This window comes from Bacillus rossius, chromosome 1 (genome assembly GCF_032445375.1).
Source record: "Bacillus rossius redtenbacheri isolate Brsri chromosome 1, Brsri_v3, whole genome shotgun sequence".
NCBI classification, from domain to species: domain Eukaryota; kingdom Metazoa; phylum Arthropoda; class Insecta; order Phasmatodea; family Bacillidae; genus Bacillus; species Bacillus rossius.
In genome coordinates this window covers 65,693,415-65,711,670 of record NC_086330.1, presented here as the reverse complement: position 1 = coordinate 65,711,670, position 18,256 = coordinate 65,693,415, and the positions used below count along the sequence as shown (strand labels likewise).

The window sequence follows — 18,256 nt, the reverse complement described above, 5'->3', positions numbered from 1 at the left end:
GCTCGATGCCGGAATTATATCACCCGAATAGCATTGGCGGGAGGGAAGTTATCTAACCACTCAATCACCATGGCCCCTGATATTACAAGTGATAATTCTTGTAATAAATATACTTTGCGAAATTCTATTTTACATAGAATTAATCGATAACCATATAAGCCCCAATAATTAAATCTACTAACACGTTTTCTTGGCCCAAAAATACAGAATTTTAGCCCACTGAAAAAAAAATTGAATTCATGAAGTCCTGAAATGAAATTATATATAATGTGAACTCAGGTTAATTAAAAAACAATATATAAATAAAATACCTAATAATATTTTATATTTAAGTAGAAAAGTATTCGTGTACTTACGCTTTTGTAAACTTTTTACTTTAACTGTTTATATTTCAATCCGAATACTTGTTTTAATCACATTTATTACCTACTAGGTCTCACATATTGATTCAGTTATTTAACTGTTTTTGCGTTAGTAATATCCAATTAAGAGTACGAATCGATAATCTGGATTAATATACAAAATTGACATTGAAAAATAGAAAATACTCTTCAAACAGTGCTCTAATAATATAATTTATAAAGGTACTTAAATCCAAATCAGGTTTCCTTTCTTATGATTACTAGCTGACCCGGTGAACTTAGTACCACCTTACAGTCAATGAATGTCGTGTTAACTTTTGGCTAAACTTAATTTAAGATTTTATTAATGTAATAAAATGAATACAAAAAATTCAATTAAAGTACAAATATCAAGTATTTCAAGAGCGTGTCAGCAAGACGTTTGCTTTAATGAAGCTATGTATTTTGGTGCATGAGTTGCACTCGGGTTGATTCTCTTCATTCAAGCACTTTGTGATATACAAAATTTTTCGTTTTGTTATCAGGCGCGAGAACAAATAAGACACGTGAACAAGCCACGTACCATGAGAAAAACATGCATTTTCTAGATTCAGACGTTGAAATTTCTTCGATGAAGCGTTCCAATTGTAATAACGTGGCATCTCCGAGTAAAGCAACGTAAGTGCAAACGGATCGCCTTAGAAAATCGCAAAAAAACTGGTCAATGTTTTCGCTGGAGGTGATTCAGCATGTTGAGCAAAATTCTACGCGGTGAAATAAACTCGTTGACCATTCTCCAGATGCACCGCCAAATGTTCAACAGTGGGATGGCGTTTGTGAATAGAGAATGAAAATCTACGCTAAATCGCCTCATTGCAGTCCATATATCGACCAACTTGATAGCGCGTAATTTCATCGTTGGTTTTGGATGTTTGGTTGCCAAAAACCGCCATAACGCTGCCTTTCGCGATGCATTTGATGAACTTCACCGAATTGCAATACTCAACGTTGCAATGTGTCTTGAATGTTTTGGAAAGAAGTGGCGAATATGGAATAATCCAAATGTTGTTGACCATGAAATTATTTCCTTTCACTTTCACGAAATTTCAAGAAATTTAATTAATTTTAATGATAAAAGTAAACAATACACCAAAAAATGGGTAAAAACAATTGTCCCAAACATGGCGACGACAAACGGTATAGAGCTTTAGTTTTTTCTTACTCTCTCTACTTTATTCGTTAGAATAGCTTCGTGGCAATTGCTTAGAGGACATAGAGAAATAACACTCACAGTTTGTACATCTGTAACTTTGTATGTCTTTGGCCAACCTGCGTGACATGAACTGTCAATTGCGGAATATGGCGGAGTTCCAAACCTAATTTATGTAAAAATTATTATTTTTTAATTTTATCAATATTTTAATAGTTACTCTGCTATTCAGGGCGTCGACGAATTCAAAAAATCATAAAACATTAAAATCGGTCCATTAGTTCTTGAGTTATAAATGGTGTAACTAACCCGACTTCGTTTAAATATAAATTTTTTCCCCGGGAACAGGATAAAAAGTATCCTATATCCGTCTCCTGGTTCTAAGCTACCTCCCTACCAGTTTTCAGCCAAATCGGTTCAGCCGTTCTTGAGTTATAAATGGTGTAACTAACACGACTTTCTTTTATATATATATAGATAAGATTTTTACTGTAACTGCAATAACTATAAGATAAACTGCAAATACTTACTTGAAAATATTGGACTCAGATTCCTATAGTTTAATGGTATTTTATAATTTATAATTTAACTTCATTCCAAAAATGATATTATTTACTTACTAATCACAATTTTTAAGATTCAAATACGCATATTAATTATTTTAATTGGCAATTTAGTGTGGACGTGCACCATTCAACAAGATATAAAATTTTTCATCAAAATATTAATATTTTTAAAACCAAATTCTTTTATAAATTCTAGATTTATTTCTTTAAGCTACACTTATTTTATTATATATTTAATAATGTTATTAATACATAACTTTATTCACACATTAAATTGCTGAGCTTAGTTATAACCTACATATATATACATGTATATTTTTAAAAAATTAAATTATTATATTTGTTCCTTTTATTTCTATTATGTTATTCCAGGTACAATGTCGAAATATTTAGGGTTTGTGTGTGTGTGTACATGAGTTGCCCATTTGTATGTGTGTTTGTTTTATTTGTGTTGTGCCTAACTTAAATGTTCTTGAACAAATGGTAGGCACATAAAAATAAAAAATATATAATTAAACTTTTAACAGATGCTGTGGAATTTTTTTAAGTGAAACTTCTTTGGGCACGATAAAGGTAAAATTTCAAGGCCGAATTATAATGCAAGGTTTTCGTGAAACATTGTTATGAAACCATTTGTGACGCTGTGGACGGCGCAGAGAATTACCGGGCCTCGTTCCCTTGAGCGGGCTCCACGTGGTGGCGCGCGGCTCAGGTTGAACCCTGCCATGCTGCAGGGATAGGTGGGTCGCGGCGGTAGGGACCCGCCTGCGCCCAAGACCTTGGCCTGCGCCTTACGCCACCCCGAGTTTAGGGAGTATTATGGGAAGAGGGCAATACAACGTGGTTTGAGCTTATTGTTGTACACCGCACTACGGGCCATATTCGCAAGAAAATTGTGTTATTTCAAGTACGCAATACTTTAATTACTTTTGTAAATCAGTATTGTTAAACAGTGTTACATAAGTACTGATAGAGCTGTGTAACTAAAAAAAAATTCTACTGGTATAATGCTTTTCGCACTTTATTTTCACAATTATTTTTAACGAATTATTTTTTTTTATTTAGTAAATCACTCACCGTATTATAATTATGAGCCCACAAACGTGTAAATATGTTTAGTCAAACTATGAATAAGGTAGTAAAAAGAAAACGTTTAAACAAATATAGTGCATGGAATATTTATTGTTTTATTATTACTTTGTAGCAATAAGGTTAAAATGTAAAGAAATACTGTGAGGTAGGTCCATGCTGTTTAGTTTACGCGTCGCGGAGCAGCCAACATTATGCCATTCTTTATTCATACGACGAAAGAACATGATTAATGCTTATGAATGCATTGCAATATGTCTATGAAGTCTATTTGTAGAATCTGTTGCCCTAGGTATAACTCAATGATAACGTGATATTTGCAAAACTACAAAATCAGTTTATTTGAATGCTCGATAACATCTACCTATGTATAAATAATAAAAATAATTAATCAAAATTAATTTATAATAAGTAATCCCAGCTTGGATATTTACTAAACCCATTTTTTATGGTGTAAGTTTTTAGCAGTCAATAATATATATTGTTAAGTAATCAATACTAATTTACAATGATTATTTATATCCTGAAGAGTTATTTTGAAGTCAGTAATAACTTTGTTAATTCATGTTTTTTTTATTTATTACTTTTTAAATCAAATTTATAATAAATACAAAAAGTAAGGAGTCTTAAATAATTTTAAAAGAAATGAAAGCCGAAAATACCGCGCTGTGTTATCTTGCCCAGCGAAGGAAAAATACAACTTACAACGGATCCTTCCTCCGCGGAAGCCACGCGAAAGACTGACTTCCCACCACTAATGCAAGATATTACACTAAACTGTATGACGTCATGACAGCCATCGTGTTTTCGCAGGATGGAGGTTGCCATAGTGGATCCGAATTTTTTTTTTTTTTGGTCTGCTAGAGTGCGTTGGCATTGCCCCCATGTAAGTATACATTTTAACCAGTTGGAGTGCAGAAATCATATGTTACTGATGCGTCCGCCATCTTGCAAAATCGTAATTATTTCGCTAGAATTTCGGAAAAAAATCCAAAATACATCAAAAAATGATTCGTTAATTTACTAACTGATTCTATCAGCTTGGTTCGATCTTTACTCGATGAAAAAAGAAGATAACTTAATTAAAATTACCAAAAAAGACAGGTAAAAAAAACCAAATTACAAATAAAATAATTATTACAGAAATTCTATAAGTAAGAAAAAAACCAAATTACAATGTCTACAGCGTTTTAAGAAGGCGAAGCGAGCCCTTTGCATGCCTTCGACATGTGTTTTCAGGGCATCTCCACATGACCATCGATTAACCAACCATATCCAGTCTGTGGCCAGGTACATCCAGTCTGCGACCAGCCACGTCTTGATGTAAGCTATTCATGTCTATTTGGTGACAGGTACATCAGTCGGCACATCACAGACACGCAGGACCAGCAGGTTGGAAAGACTATCACGTCCAGTAGGTGGCAAGGCGCCAAGTCGATAGCCAGACACGTCTTTGCCGTGGTAAAGAACGCATGTCCAGTAGGTGGCCAGCCACATTCAGTTGGTATCCAAGCGCATCCACATCCAGTAGGTGGCCAGCACATAAAGATACTCGGCGAACATTTTAAACAGATCATGTAAGAAATCATGCGCCTAGGCCAAGCGTCTCCGTGCCAAGAGGTGCTTTTCGCCGATACGCGACCAAAATTTGAAACAGGTCATGTTCAATGTCAGGCGTATAGACCAGTCGTCTCCGAACCATGAAGCCATTCATGTCCTGAGTGCAGACTTGTCAATGAACATTTGCCAAAAATAATGAAAATCTAAAAATAAAGCACATTCACAAAGGAAAGCACATTCGAAGAAAGGAAGCACTTTAAACAAAAAAAAAGGAAGCAAATTTAACGAAAACGACGCATCTTTGGATGTAAATTCAACTCAGTAGGATACGATCTAACCACAGGGATACGATATCATCGTGGGGATACGATGTAGGCCTAATCAGTTGGGTTCGATAATACAGGCTTGACTACGTACATTTAACGAAAATTATGTAAATTATCACGAACTTTGAACTCAATAGGATGCGATTATCAATTTATGGTAGGCTATAAAAGTCTTTGGCTCCAAAGGTCTTTGGCTCCAAAGGTCTTTGGCTCCAACAGTCTTTGGCTCCAAAAGTCTTTGACTCTAACAGTCATTGGTTCCAACAGTCTTTGACTTCAAAAGTCTTTATTTCAACAGTCTTTGGCTACAAAGGGACCCGCCTACGCCTGACGCCACCCCGACTTCAGTGAGTATTTGGGCAGAGGGCAACACAACGGGGTTTTTATCTTATTGTTGTGCGCTGTGCCACAGGCCATATTCGAAAGAATATATTGTTCTTTCATGTATGTATTATTAATTTAATTATTTGTGTAAATCAGTATTGTTAAACAGTGTTCTGTATTTTTTTTTAGCTTTTTAACTATATATTTCTGCTAGTATAATACTTTTAATGCTTTAGTTTGACATGGGTAATTTTTTGTCATGAATTGTTATTTGATTAACTGTGGGTGACTTTGGCTCAACAAAGTAGCACTGAGCTAAGTCGTATTAGTATGCCATGTTGTGACTTTCACATGCCAGATACCTACCTCAGACTACACACGTCCATTTGGACAATTAGTTAAGCTACATTAACTACCTAACTATTGCCAAGCTTTAAAATGAAGAATAATTTAAAATCAAAGTTTGTTTGAAAAGTACGAGAAAAAAATTTTTATTCAAAGAATCTACAATTTATTTATTCGCATGGATAAAAGTTATTTCATTTGAGATCATAATCGCGTCATTACTGTTATCAATTATTTTCTCTTGTTCTATTAAATAATATTAGTAAGGTATCTATATCTATAACTAATAGGCAAGAAGTTTCATTTCTGTCACGCGTGGACTTCATCTCGCACACATTTTTTTTTTTTTTTTTTTCAAACTTTAGAGCTGTCAAATGAATTTAAGATACTTCACGTAACATTTTGTCACTGTTGTTCTGTCAATGTTGTCTAAAAATAACTTCACTTTGTTCGATCGAGCCATCCGTTGCTTGGTTTCTACTTCATGTGATTTTTAAAGTTATAATTGGTAGCCCATGATAGTCGAATTTAAACTTCACCTACAGTTTTAATTAAAAGTTACCCTCTATTCGAAAATTTAAACCACTATGGTGATTTTACCAAACATTTATATACTACAATTACCAGCATTTCGGTATTCGATTCTCGGGGTGAGCCTAGAGTTCTTCTGGTGACTTGGAGCTCTGAAGTAGTCCTGAGAATGCCATATTAACACATTATCTGCTGACATAATTTAATGGGAGATCTACGATACGGTTGCACTGCTGAGTTAAGTCAAATAGAAACACTAACGACAGTTCACTAACAACTGCAGTTTGTATACCCTCCGAGTTTCAGTAAACGTAGGTACGGTTATGTAAATGTTACACGCACGTCACGCAAAACTAATGTGAGGGCATTAGCTTCGCATACGAAACCCAACGCTAGCGACGCGTCCTGGCGGAAGACTCGTTCACGTAGCGTTGTGGTTGCTGGAGTGGGCCAGGTCCATAAGTTTTCAACCCACGGAGAGTTCGTGTGCCCGTATGACGTTAAGGAGGTCGGGTGAGGCCCAAAACAAACAATAAAATATCGAATGACACACAGAATTTAAGAAAGATAGAAGAATTATTTAATTTATAAATAAACTTATTAGCAGCATTACTGGACCAGTGGCCTGCCCCATACTGTGTTTGAACTTAGCGTGCCAAATATCACGCAAAAAAAAAAAAAAAACAAGGAACGTTAATGATACATGAACAAGGCAATTCAAGATTTTAAAAACTCTTACGCAGTAGTTGTAATATAACTGGCATATGACTTATTGCCTTGTAATTTGGCCCTTTTTGTAATTTACAGTTAATTAATTTGAATTTATGATACCGTTTGTAGTTATAGCTACGTCCATTGGCAACTGCACTGGTAATTCGCATTTAGCTAGCACATGCTTTGTAGTTTAATCATAAAGGCAGAAAACCACGTTGGGAAAATTTCCACGTACCTAATTAAGTGGTTCACTTTGACTACACGGTGCACTTTCTTTTGTAGCCTTGGTAGCTTTCTGGCTCCATAAATATGATTTAGCAAAACATGAAACACAAAGTGCATTCTTTGATAAAATTGTGAGAACTTTAGTGCTGAATACGTTCAGAGGTACACTAGACTCGTTTTTGTAGAGCAATGAAGAGAGTGCGTTTCACCACCAGGGACGATTACTGCTGGATGTCCCTCATAAAAAATTAACATAAGTTAACAACATACGTATCATATAGTAATCCAATTATCCTGGATTTTGATTTTTTGGGGGCCGATGACCACTTTCATTATACAAGTGTATGAATAGGTTGCATTAAACTAACATATAATAAATGTTTTTTTATAAATGTTTTGGATCGTTCCGAAGTACTTTATTTAATCTGATTAAGTAATAAATATTCAAACAATTAATATTTTTACATTATTGTTATATGTGATTTTTTTCCTTATTTTAAATATTGGAAATCTCATTATTGCTTGGTGAGACTTAAATTTATTTTTTCCTGAGTTTTTATTTTTTGGCAGTTATGAAAAAAACGGTGAGAGTAAATTTTTACGATGAGCACGCAGCATGAAAAAATTGACAGGAAGAAGAAATGCTACATACAAATAAATATTATTTGTGTGCTTTAACATTTTATACATTAGAGGTTGATCACGATTACTGGTACATATATTTTAATAAAGTTATAATTTGGTATATTAGTGGTTTAAATTGGGTTTATAAACTTGTTCAAGTATATTTTCAAATGTTTAATTATAAGTGAAATTATGTTCCCGTATGTACATGTCTTTGCATTAGAAATAATAGATTATTACATTTTTAATTAATAAATATTTAAAATAACATTTTAGAATAAAATATTAATTTTTTTATTGAATTTCAATATTAAATATATTTTCTATTTATTATATTTAAGTATATTGTGACGGGGCTCCGTCAGACGTCCCGCGTACACCTATACACATAACAATAAATAACCTATAACATTTGGGGGGTGGTAGCTGTTGGTAAGCATGGTACTCGAGATCAAGTCTTCTCCCTATACAGGAAGTGTAGGGTATAATTTATGTACTGAAAAGAAACATGATTAGTCCATTCAAGCACAGATTTTATTCACTAGGATAATAAAAAAAATAATAATAATCAACCAAATATTTGATTAACAAATTAATAATAAAGCATTTTACAATGGGATGGGATTAACGAATAAATAAATACATTAAATACACATTAAAGTGACGTCAGCCGGCAAACAATTATCTCTACAACATGGCGGTTCTCTCGTCGTCACAGCTACGCGGAAGGATAGTATACTTCCCAGTTACCACTACCTGCATGCTTATAACCAGACGTCGATTTTTCCCAAAACCAAATAATAAATAATAGAGGTGGAATACTACATTATTACTTAAAAGATTAAGACGAAGATCGTCCAAGAAATGATTGTGGCGAACGAGCCATGGCCAACCACTTACCCTTCTGACTTGTGGCGAAGCAAAGTTGTTTCAAACCGACGTGGACTCGGCTTCCAGAGAGGTCCCCAGGCAAAAAGCCTCGGCCCCTCCCTGGAAGGAGGTTTTAACTACAAAACTAGGCCATGCCGGAAAAACAAAAAAAAAACACACGAACACCGGGAAAACTTATCCACAAGGCAACTCGCGGTCCCCTCCCTTCCCACAAGGAAAAAAATGAAAAACAAGTGAAGTCAGCTATTCCTTCCGCGCAGGCGCGCACGAGTTTCCCCCTCTCCCTCTTGCGCTGCTCGATTGTTATTTTTCCGTCTACGTTTCCAAACTCGGACGCAAGATGGCATCACTAATCAGGACAGAGTCCTCGAAACGCGTACTCAAAAGCCTCGCGCGACAAACAAGAGACTAGCGTAGCGTAGCAGGTTTTTCTGGAACGGCGTGTTGCAACCTCTCAGCGGGCCCTGGCCAGCAACCCGCGAGAATTAGCTAACCACGCAGCCTCGCAAAAGCCCGCGGTGCCTGTAAACTAATGTCGCAGCAACCTATATTCCCATACCCGCGTGTCGAAATCAACCGGCCGAGCCTGGAAACGTGCACGTACACCAACATGTAAACCTGACGAGAAACAAAATTACAATAAAATTTAAGAAAAAAAAGTAATGAAATTTTCAGACCGTGACATTACCCCGGTCTACAAGGGCTTGTGCCCCACAAGCCATAAAAATTCCTAACAATGAATAAGACCAAGGGGCAAAAATTTATAAGTTAAATGCCTACTCGACCAAGACAGCGCACGAAGGTTAGGTTTTACCACAACAATTACATTCAAAGTCTAAACTGAAAAAGTTAAACCAATACAAAATACAAAATAGCCCAGGAAACAATTCTTTCCTGTAAGAATCGATGGTGGCTGGCACATCGTAAAACTACTCGTACGACATACAACTAGGAGAGGCATGAACCGTGGACAGATCAGCCCTAGTTGAAGCTGGAGAGAAGAGACCTTGAAGTGTGATCTGCAGCTCACACCCAGGATCCAGCCTTCAGAGCAGTTCTGCCCTCAGCCTGCCTTCCTCGCAGCATGTCATCGGGGATGTCTCCCCAGTGAAACTGAACAAAAATTTCAACACCAGTATCAAAATCTCACCAAAGAACATACACGACACTGTCAAGCCTATTTAAACAAGTTAATTAGGGGGGGGGGGTTATTCTTAACGTCATATCAAAACATTATGTTAATACAAGGTTGATAACAAAAAAAGAAAAGTTAATTATTCCATTAAGTAAAGCTGTGAAGTGACACTATTGAATAATTAGCAAACAATGTTCACATTTTATAAAGTGACTGATTAACACAAAAAGATCCACCCTACATTTACTCTTTATCAGTTCCATAAACAGCATAACTAACCAAGGATGAGTCCAGGGGCATGTTATTCTCCAACAACAACAACAAAGATGATCATAAATATGTCAATAAAATGAAACAAACACAGCTAAAGTAAAATGGGAGCTTGGCCTCCAAGAAAAACAAAGGAATGGACTATACAAGTCAGGAAAACAAAGGATAAACATCAGGAAAGGAACCTGAAATGTCCATAGGATTAGGTGAAGTCCAAGATCTTCATAACACGCCTCTGCAGCTACTAGCTACAGAACAGAAAAAAAAAAATAGCATTGTCACTGGTTGGCCGAGAGTAACTGATTTCTTCGTTCGGCCCAAGTCGACGAAAACGAGCCCCACGCTGATCCGTTTCTTCATTCTTTTTAGACAGAAAGTTCGCATACACACAGCAACCAATTTGGGAAGGGGCTTCCACCGTATAACTCCTCATGAGTTATAAGCAGCCCACCACACAACAGGGGAGGAAACAGTAGTCCATCTCCCACACAAGTTCAATGGCTGCACAACACATGGTCCTCAGTCAGGAGGACATACATGGCGAAGGAAAGTTCTTCACATAACTTACGTAACGTAATCGTTGAAGTCTCTGGATGTGTTACATCGATGCACTGTCTCTTCTTCAAGAAAGAAAAAGAAAACATAAACACTTGTTGCTAACAACTCTGCCTCACTTGAGTCTGTGGAAAAAGGAATTACACTGTCTTCAGAGGCACGAGTGCACACAGGTTCGGACAGGGGAGGGGATAGACCAGGAACAAGGTATCCCTACCCAGGTTAAATCAAAGGCGAGCGTAGACAAATAAATTTAAAAAAAAAATTAACCCTAGATTAATAATTGCTTGGACCCCTAGATTCATCCTCGATTGTCGTCTCTTTTTTTTTTTATTCTTTAAGCAAAAAGTAAAACCTCTGAACTGAACAGTTAATTACAAAAACATTATAAATCCTAACCACAAAAGTGTTTAACAACTATGTGCCCTTGATGGGGAAAACAAATCAAACATAAACATCAGTTCTATAAAATTAATCACACAGGGTGAGGTAGACATGAAATTCCTCACCTGACTCACTAACCAACTTAGATTTTAATCGACAGTTCTCAGAAAATTGATCACGTAAGTTAAAGGTTTCACTTGTAGTTGCAACATCAGTCTGTACAGTAGGTGAGATTTCCTCAGTTTTCCGTAATTTCCACTTGAGTGACAACCATTTCCATAGCAGAAAAAGAATCATACACATTATGACACCAAGTATAAATACAGTTATGCTTATCTCCATTGTTAACATGACATTTTCACTAAAAGCTGATACGCGGGGGAAGGTACCAATCCCCACTAGATAAGGGTTTCTTACAACAATTAGTAATAAAGTACCACCAATCACAAATAAAGAAATACTTTGTAAATGTTTTAACAAAAAGCTTACAACTTCCACCGGGTCTCGCAGCTGTAATTCGTCGGGCCTCGTAAAGGAACGTGAAACGACCAAATTCAAGTGAGGAATAACAGAAGGCCAATCCTCGTCTAAACAATCTTCTAATGAAGGAAAAACTGTGTGTGAAGATGCTGTTAAAGGTAAAATCTTTAATTTTTTTAATTTTGACCAAGCAGCTGGAATCACATGAATCATTTGGAATTTAGCTTTAGAAAGAAAATCACACGGATAAAGTTCATTAATTTTAAGCTCATCATTCATGTACAGGCGACAATCGCAAGGGACCTCAGTGTCCACAGCGCCAGGTCGATCTGCAGCCGCTAAAAACAAGGTTTGGTTCTTATTCACTAAACATTGCACTTCTAGTTTACCAACAGGGTTAGTTAGAAAATACCGTTCAGGACCAGCTTGCGTAATCATGAGGTGGGTTCCCGAATGGCATCTGTAAGCACACAGTTCACCAAGTTTCTCTGCAGTCACTCCCTGAAACAAAGCTTTAGGACATAGAGAACTTCCCATGGCATCACCTGAAAATCTGGGCACAAAACATAAACTGTCTTCGAAGGGACGACAATCCAACAAATTTCTACCCTGAATGGTCACCAGTTGCTCATTATTTACGGCTAAAAAGTTTGGCTCGTGCTCCAAGTGGCAAGTGTTATTTTTCCAGCGGAAAGGTACCGCAACAAACTGAAATAATTTCCAATTGGAATTAACATGAACAATAGGTATCTTAAGTTTGACATACAAGTTCTCCTGATAAATGTGACAGCGACAAATAGGTAAATGAAAATACTTTTGTACTTGGTCAACACTAATAGTTAATCTATAACCGTCTTTGTTTAAAATAGTCTCCAAAATTTGCAATTGCTGTTTTAAGTGATCAGGAGTAACCAAGACAGAGGGTATCTTATGGGAACGACATTGGTCCAAAATTTCAATTCGAGTCAGAGAATGGGATTGCTTGAGCAGTTGTGCTGCCAACAAGAGCTGAAATTGAAAAGAATGCCCTATCTCTTGTACCATTCCAGAAAATTTCACTGTCATAGATTCTCTCAAATCTTTAAGGTAATTAGTAAGGTTAACAAACTTAAACTGAATTCGTTTTAGCACACCGGACATAGCTTCATTAACCACACAAATGGTATTACTTAGATTAGCCAGAGCAACATGATCATCTAAAATTTGTGATTCCATTAATCTAACATGTTGAGCCATTTGTTTTTGATTCAAAAATAAACTTTCAACTTGGCTGGTGACTGCGATGTCGCAACACCACCTAACAAATTCGCCAATAAAGGATAAACCCCGTTTTTCTCTCTCGTCATCCTGATTGTAAACCAAATCCTCTCCAGCAGCATCATTTAATTTTGAAATTAACATATCAGAATGAAACATAACCTGTTTCAGTTCTTTGAAAATTTTACACCAATCATTGGAACCATCCCTGGGACAGGAAGTTAAAAGAACAATGCTTTCCTGAATATCAATTAGTTTGGTTGGCCACGAGACCTTGAAATTGAGGGGGACCGAAGAAGTGTATAACATCACCTGATTCAACGGCTCGAAGTGGGCCCCGGCCACTACTCCGACTGCGTCCCGCTGTTGATGAGGGGAAGAGGCAGCCGAACCGTCGATGGCCCCCACCAACACGGCCCCCACCAGCACCCAGAAGTTCATCTTCTGACCGCGGGCCCGAGAGGCTTACTTGTAGCAACCTATAACACTCTTAAATACTGATTTTAGGTACAAAATAGAGACTAGAGCACAGTCAACAGCCTTTTATCAAACAAAACAAAACATAATCGAACTTCTGTTATCAATTTAGACACACTATTACCGATAAACGGAAACATAACCTGCAAGAAATAAATTAAACATAACATAACATCTGGACACATTCTTACTTCTCTAACATCAGAATAGATTTTGAGACGACCCCAGTAAATACACAAAAGGAAACTCAGGATGAATAAAAGGGTTTCATACGTTCCACATTTGTCACCTCAAAAACATCTTTCCCACGTCGACTCTTCTTCAATCGATATAGGTTATCCGACAGCTTGTCCTCCACTACATAGGGTCCAAACCAGCGATGAAACAGTTTCTCGGACAGACCTTTTTTTCGAATAGGGGTAAACACCAACACTTCCTGCCCAATTCTGTAATTTACAGCTCGTCTACGTTTATCATACCTGCGTTTGTCTACCTGTTGCTGTTTCTTCAAATTTTCAGCTGCTTGGCGAAGTGCATCCTTCCACCGACTGCGCAACCCCAGACTCTCGTCCTCATCTACGTGCTGATTTAAGTTGATCTCTGATGGTAGGACGGGTTCTCGTCCATAGAGCAAAACAAAAGGGCTGAAATTAAGGGTTTCTTGTTTCGAGGAATTGTAGGCGAAAGTTACCAAAGGTAAATACTCATCCCAATTTTTCTGTGAACTGGATACATACTGAGACATCATCATGGCTAGGGTACCATTTAAACGTTCACAAAGACCATTAGTGTTAGGGCGGTAGCCAGAGGTCATTAAAGACTGTATGTCCATTAATTTTAACAGCTCCTTGACAATTTTTGAACTGAAAACCTTTCCTCTATCGGTAAGGATAGAAGAGGGTACAGAATGGCGACAAATAATTTGTTCCAATAAGAAATTAGCTACATCTGTTGCATTGCTAGTAGGAGTGGCTTTTGTTTCAGCCCACCTAGTACCGTAGTCTATTGCAACTAACACATACTTATTTCCTGACGTCGTCTTGGGAAAAGGGCCTAGAATGTCAACTCCAATGCGTTCAAAGGGCTCGCAAACAGGTAAGGGTTGAAGTAGCCCAGCTTTCTTTTGAGGGACCCCTTTCTTCCCTTGACAATCCCTACAACTACGTACGTATGCTTGAATTTCCTTAATCATGTTAGTCCAATAATACCGACGGGTGATTTTATCTATCGTGCGCGCTGCGCCTAGGTGTCCTCCGAAAATAGGGTTATCATGACATTCCCTCAAAACTTCAGCTTTCAAATTATCAGGTACCACTAACAATTTTTCTTTACCAACCGAGTTGGGGTTATTTTTGTACAACACATCGCCAATCAAAGAGAAATTTTTGATTTGTCTGCTAAGGTTATTATTGAGTCCAGAAGGGTTTTTCATTTCATTTATTAAAGGTGCCAGACTAGGGTCAGATTGTTGTAATTTAGCTAAATCAACATCCTGTAACACAAATATTGGTAATTCCAGAGATTTATCTTCATCACTTAAAGTTCCCTCTGTTACAGCATTACGACTCAGACTGTCCACATGACCATGTGCCTTACCACTACTATAACACACAGTGTAATCATACTCCATCAGTTTCAAGGCCCACCTAGTCAATCTACCTGCACTATGTGCATTGAACTTTAACCTATCAAGGTAACATAAACTATGGTGGTCAGTAACAATCTTAAACGGTTTGAGGTAGATGTAAGATCGAAACTGGTCAAGAGCATAAATCAAAGCTAAACATTCCAGGTGGGTTATTGGATATCTGGTTTCTGCATCTGTCAAAGTACGACTAGCATAGGCTATGGGTTGTAACTTTCCATCTACTCGTTGTAACAGGGTAGCCCCAATACCCAATGTACTGGCATCAGTGTGCACTTCAATGGGTAATTTCTCCTGAAAATGGGCCAACACAGGGGCTGTCGTTAATTTTTCTTTCAAAGTTAGAAATGCTTTTTCCTGTTCTGCTCCCCAGATGAATTTCGCATTTTTCTTTAATAAAGAGGACAAAGGTTTCGCAACTTGAGAGAAATTTGGAATGAATTTACGATAAAACGAGGCAAGTCCTAAGAAACTCCTAATTCCTCGTTGATCCTTAGGTTGGGGAAAATCCCTGACTGCACAAATCTTTCTGGGGTGGGGCTTAATGCCTTCACTGTTTACTACATGTCCCAGGACCTCAGTTTCGAAGTACCCAAATGTACATTTAGAGGGTTTCAAAGTTAGGTTGGCATCTTGCATTCTTTTTAACACTAATTCAAGTCTGCCTAAGTGTTGGTCAAATGAATTTCCCACCACAAGGATGTCATCAAGATAAACTAAACATGAACCCCACTTTAATCCGGCTAAAGTTTTATCCATGTATCTCTGAAAAATAGAAGGGGCTGTTTTCAGACCGAAGGGCAAAGTTTCAAAACAGTAAGTCCCATCGGAAGTTACAAAAGCAGTTTTTTCTTTATCCTTTTCGGCTACTTTCAACTGATGATACCCAGCATTCATGTCCAGGTGAGTGAAATATCGGGCCCCAGTGAGGTGGCTCAAGAAATCATCTATCCCAGGGAGAGGATATTTATCGTCTTTAAGCACTACATTTAACCGACGATAATCAACGCACATACGAAAGTCGTTATCTTTCTTTCGTACTAACACAACTGGAGAACACCAGCTGGTGTCACATGGCCGAACTATCTTGTTATCTATGTGTTCTTGCACAATTTTGTTAATAATTTCGCGTTCTCCTGGAGACACGCGATAAGGCACAGAAGAAATAGGAGGGCTATCTCCTGTTTCAAGGAAGACAACCTCCTCGTGGGTGCGTCCTATTTGTGTGGGGTTCCAACTAAAACAGCCCTTGTACTTGTAAAGCAGTTGTGTTAACTTCTCGCGTTGGTCAGGAGGCAACTCAGGATTGATATTCAATTGTGTCAGATCAAATTGGTTTTCCTCTTTAGCTTGTAAGATGGTACTTACTTCCTCAGAAGTGGAGGGGGCAGTACCTTCAAATTCATGTAGGTACCCCAATTTCATCCCTGGATGTAAGACCACTGGGTGGGGTGCGGTGTTGGTGATCCATATGTGGTTATGTTGTTTTTGATTTACGATGCTACGAGGGACTAACACTGAAAATCTACTATAAACATCCTCTTTAGGCTCAAGCAAAACCTCATCGGGTAGATCACCTCCCTGGAAGTAAACAGGTATCAGCTGGTGTGTTCGAGCATCTAGACGCAAGTGTTCGGCTACTGCCACGTAACCTATCTTCACCATCCCTTCTGGTTGAATTTGGGTTAAGTTAGGTTGCTCTGTCGGAACAGCTGACTGGTTGTCCTTACCAGTTGTAGGGAAAGGATTTATTTGTTTTTGTTCAGTCTGTTTACATTTCGCACGATGACTGTTTTTGGCTTCCCTCACCTCCGAGCATCTAGTGGGGATACTTAAATCAGGATGATTTAAAGTTAGAGACAAACTCCTATCTCCTATACATGTAATGACAGCCCCATACTTGCTCAAAAAGTCACACCCTAAAATAAGCCCTTTTATTGGTGTCTCCACAAGCCCCACAGGGTGAGAATATCGAAAACTACCGAGTCTAAAGTGTAGGTGACTCATGTGTTTCAACTGGTGAATTTGGCCAGACACTCCCGAGAACACTCTAGGTTCAGCGGGTTTCCAGTAGTCCTTTGGCATCAACCGATTCTCTAGTAGTGAAACAGCTGCCCCACTATCAATAAACACGGGGATTTCTGTCCCAAAAATTTTAGTTGTTAAACTCAACACCCCATCGCGCTTACAAAGGGACATTTTGTTTTCCCAGGACGAGTGCACACCCCGAATGTACCCCGCCCAGGCTAGTTTCCCTGTTTCTGGTTGTTGTGCAGAGATGGACACCCCCTTCTCATATGTCCGGGCTTATTACAGTTGAAACAGATGGGTCGTCCATCAGACGTCCGCTGAGGCCTATTGAGAGGTCTAGGACCCGAGCCTGGTGTTGTGTTCCTAAACGGGTTACCTCTAAACTGATTGTTTGGTGGATACAAATTATTGGGCACACCCTGTCTATACTCCTCCCTTGGCTTAAAACTCCTTTGTGGTATTGATTGAACACGCAGTGTTTTCATGTCCTCACGTAATTGCTTTAACTGTTTCCCAAATTCAAATAAGGTGCTTTCAAGTGTAGCATTGGTGTCATTCGTATCCCTAATATTCCTAACGGGAACGTGTTCTGGTTTCCCATTGCTTCCCTGTATCCTGTCATGGCTTTTTGCGTAGTATAGTCCTGCCTCAATGTTCCTAAGGTTCCCTAATAGTTGCTCAACTGTATTGTTTGGAAATAGCATAACCTTTTCAACAATATCCGACCTTAGTCCTCTTAGTAAGTATCTAACCTTGTTGGCTTCAGACATTTTTGAATCGAGTCTATTGCACAAATGTAAAACATCATAAACAAAAGCTTCGAAGGGCTCATCCCTATCCTGTATCCTTGACTGAAGTCTTAATTCCAAATCTTCTACTTGCCCTACTCGGGTGAATGCTGCTTTCAATGCAGTGGCTAGCTCCTCAAATGTGGTTAGGTTTTCTAAAGTTTTTTCGAAACTATCGTACCAACGCCCAGCAGGTCCCCTAAGGAAAGTTGGTAGATAAGAAATACATTTTTGTTCGTTCCACCCATTAACCTTGGCTGCTCTCCTGAACTGCTTCAAAAATTCTTCCACATCCTCACACTGTTTTCCCCAAAAATGACCTGGGTCTACATAGAATTTTCCTGCCTCCATGTTTTCGGAGTCTCCACAAGAATTCGCTAGCTGCAGTAATCTAATTCTATCTTGTAAGTTCACTAAAGGTTCTTCATCAGAGCTACTATTCCCTATTACGTCCTGTATTCCTGATTTATCATCCTCACATAAGCTTA

At 38.0% G+C, this 18,256-nt stretch overlaps 1 protein-coding gene across 1 annotated transcript in view; it reads left to right on the top strand.

Annotated features, from left to right (window-relative positions):
- The window catches only part of LOC134536927 (limbic system-associated membrane protein-like), a 1,114,650-nt gene that overhangs the window by 62,605 nt on the left and 1,033,789 nt on the right, over window positions 1-18,256 (top strand). The window lies entirely within an intron of this gene.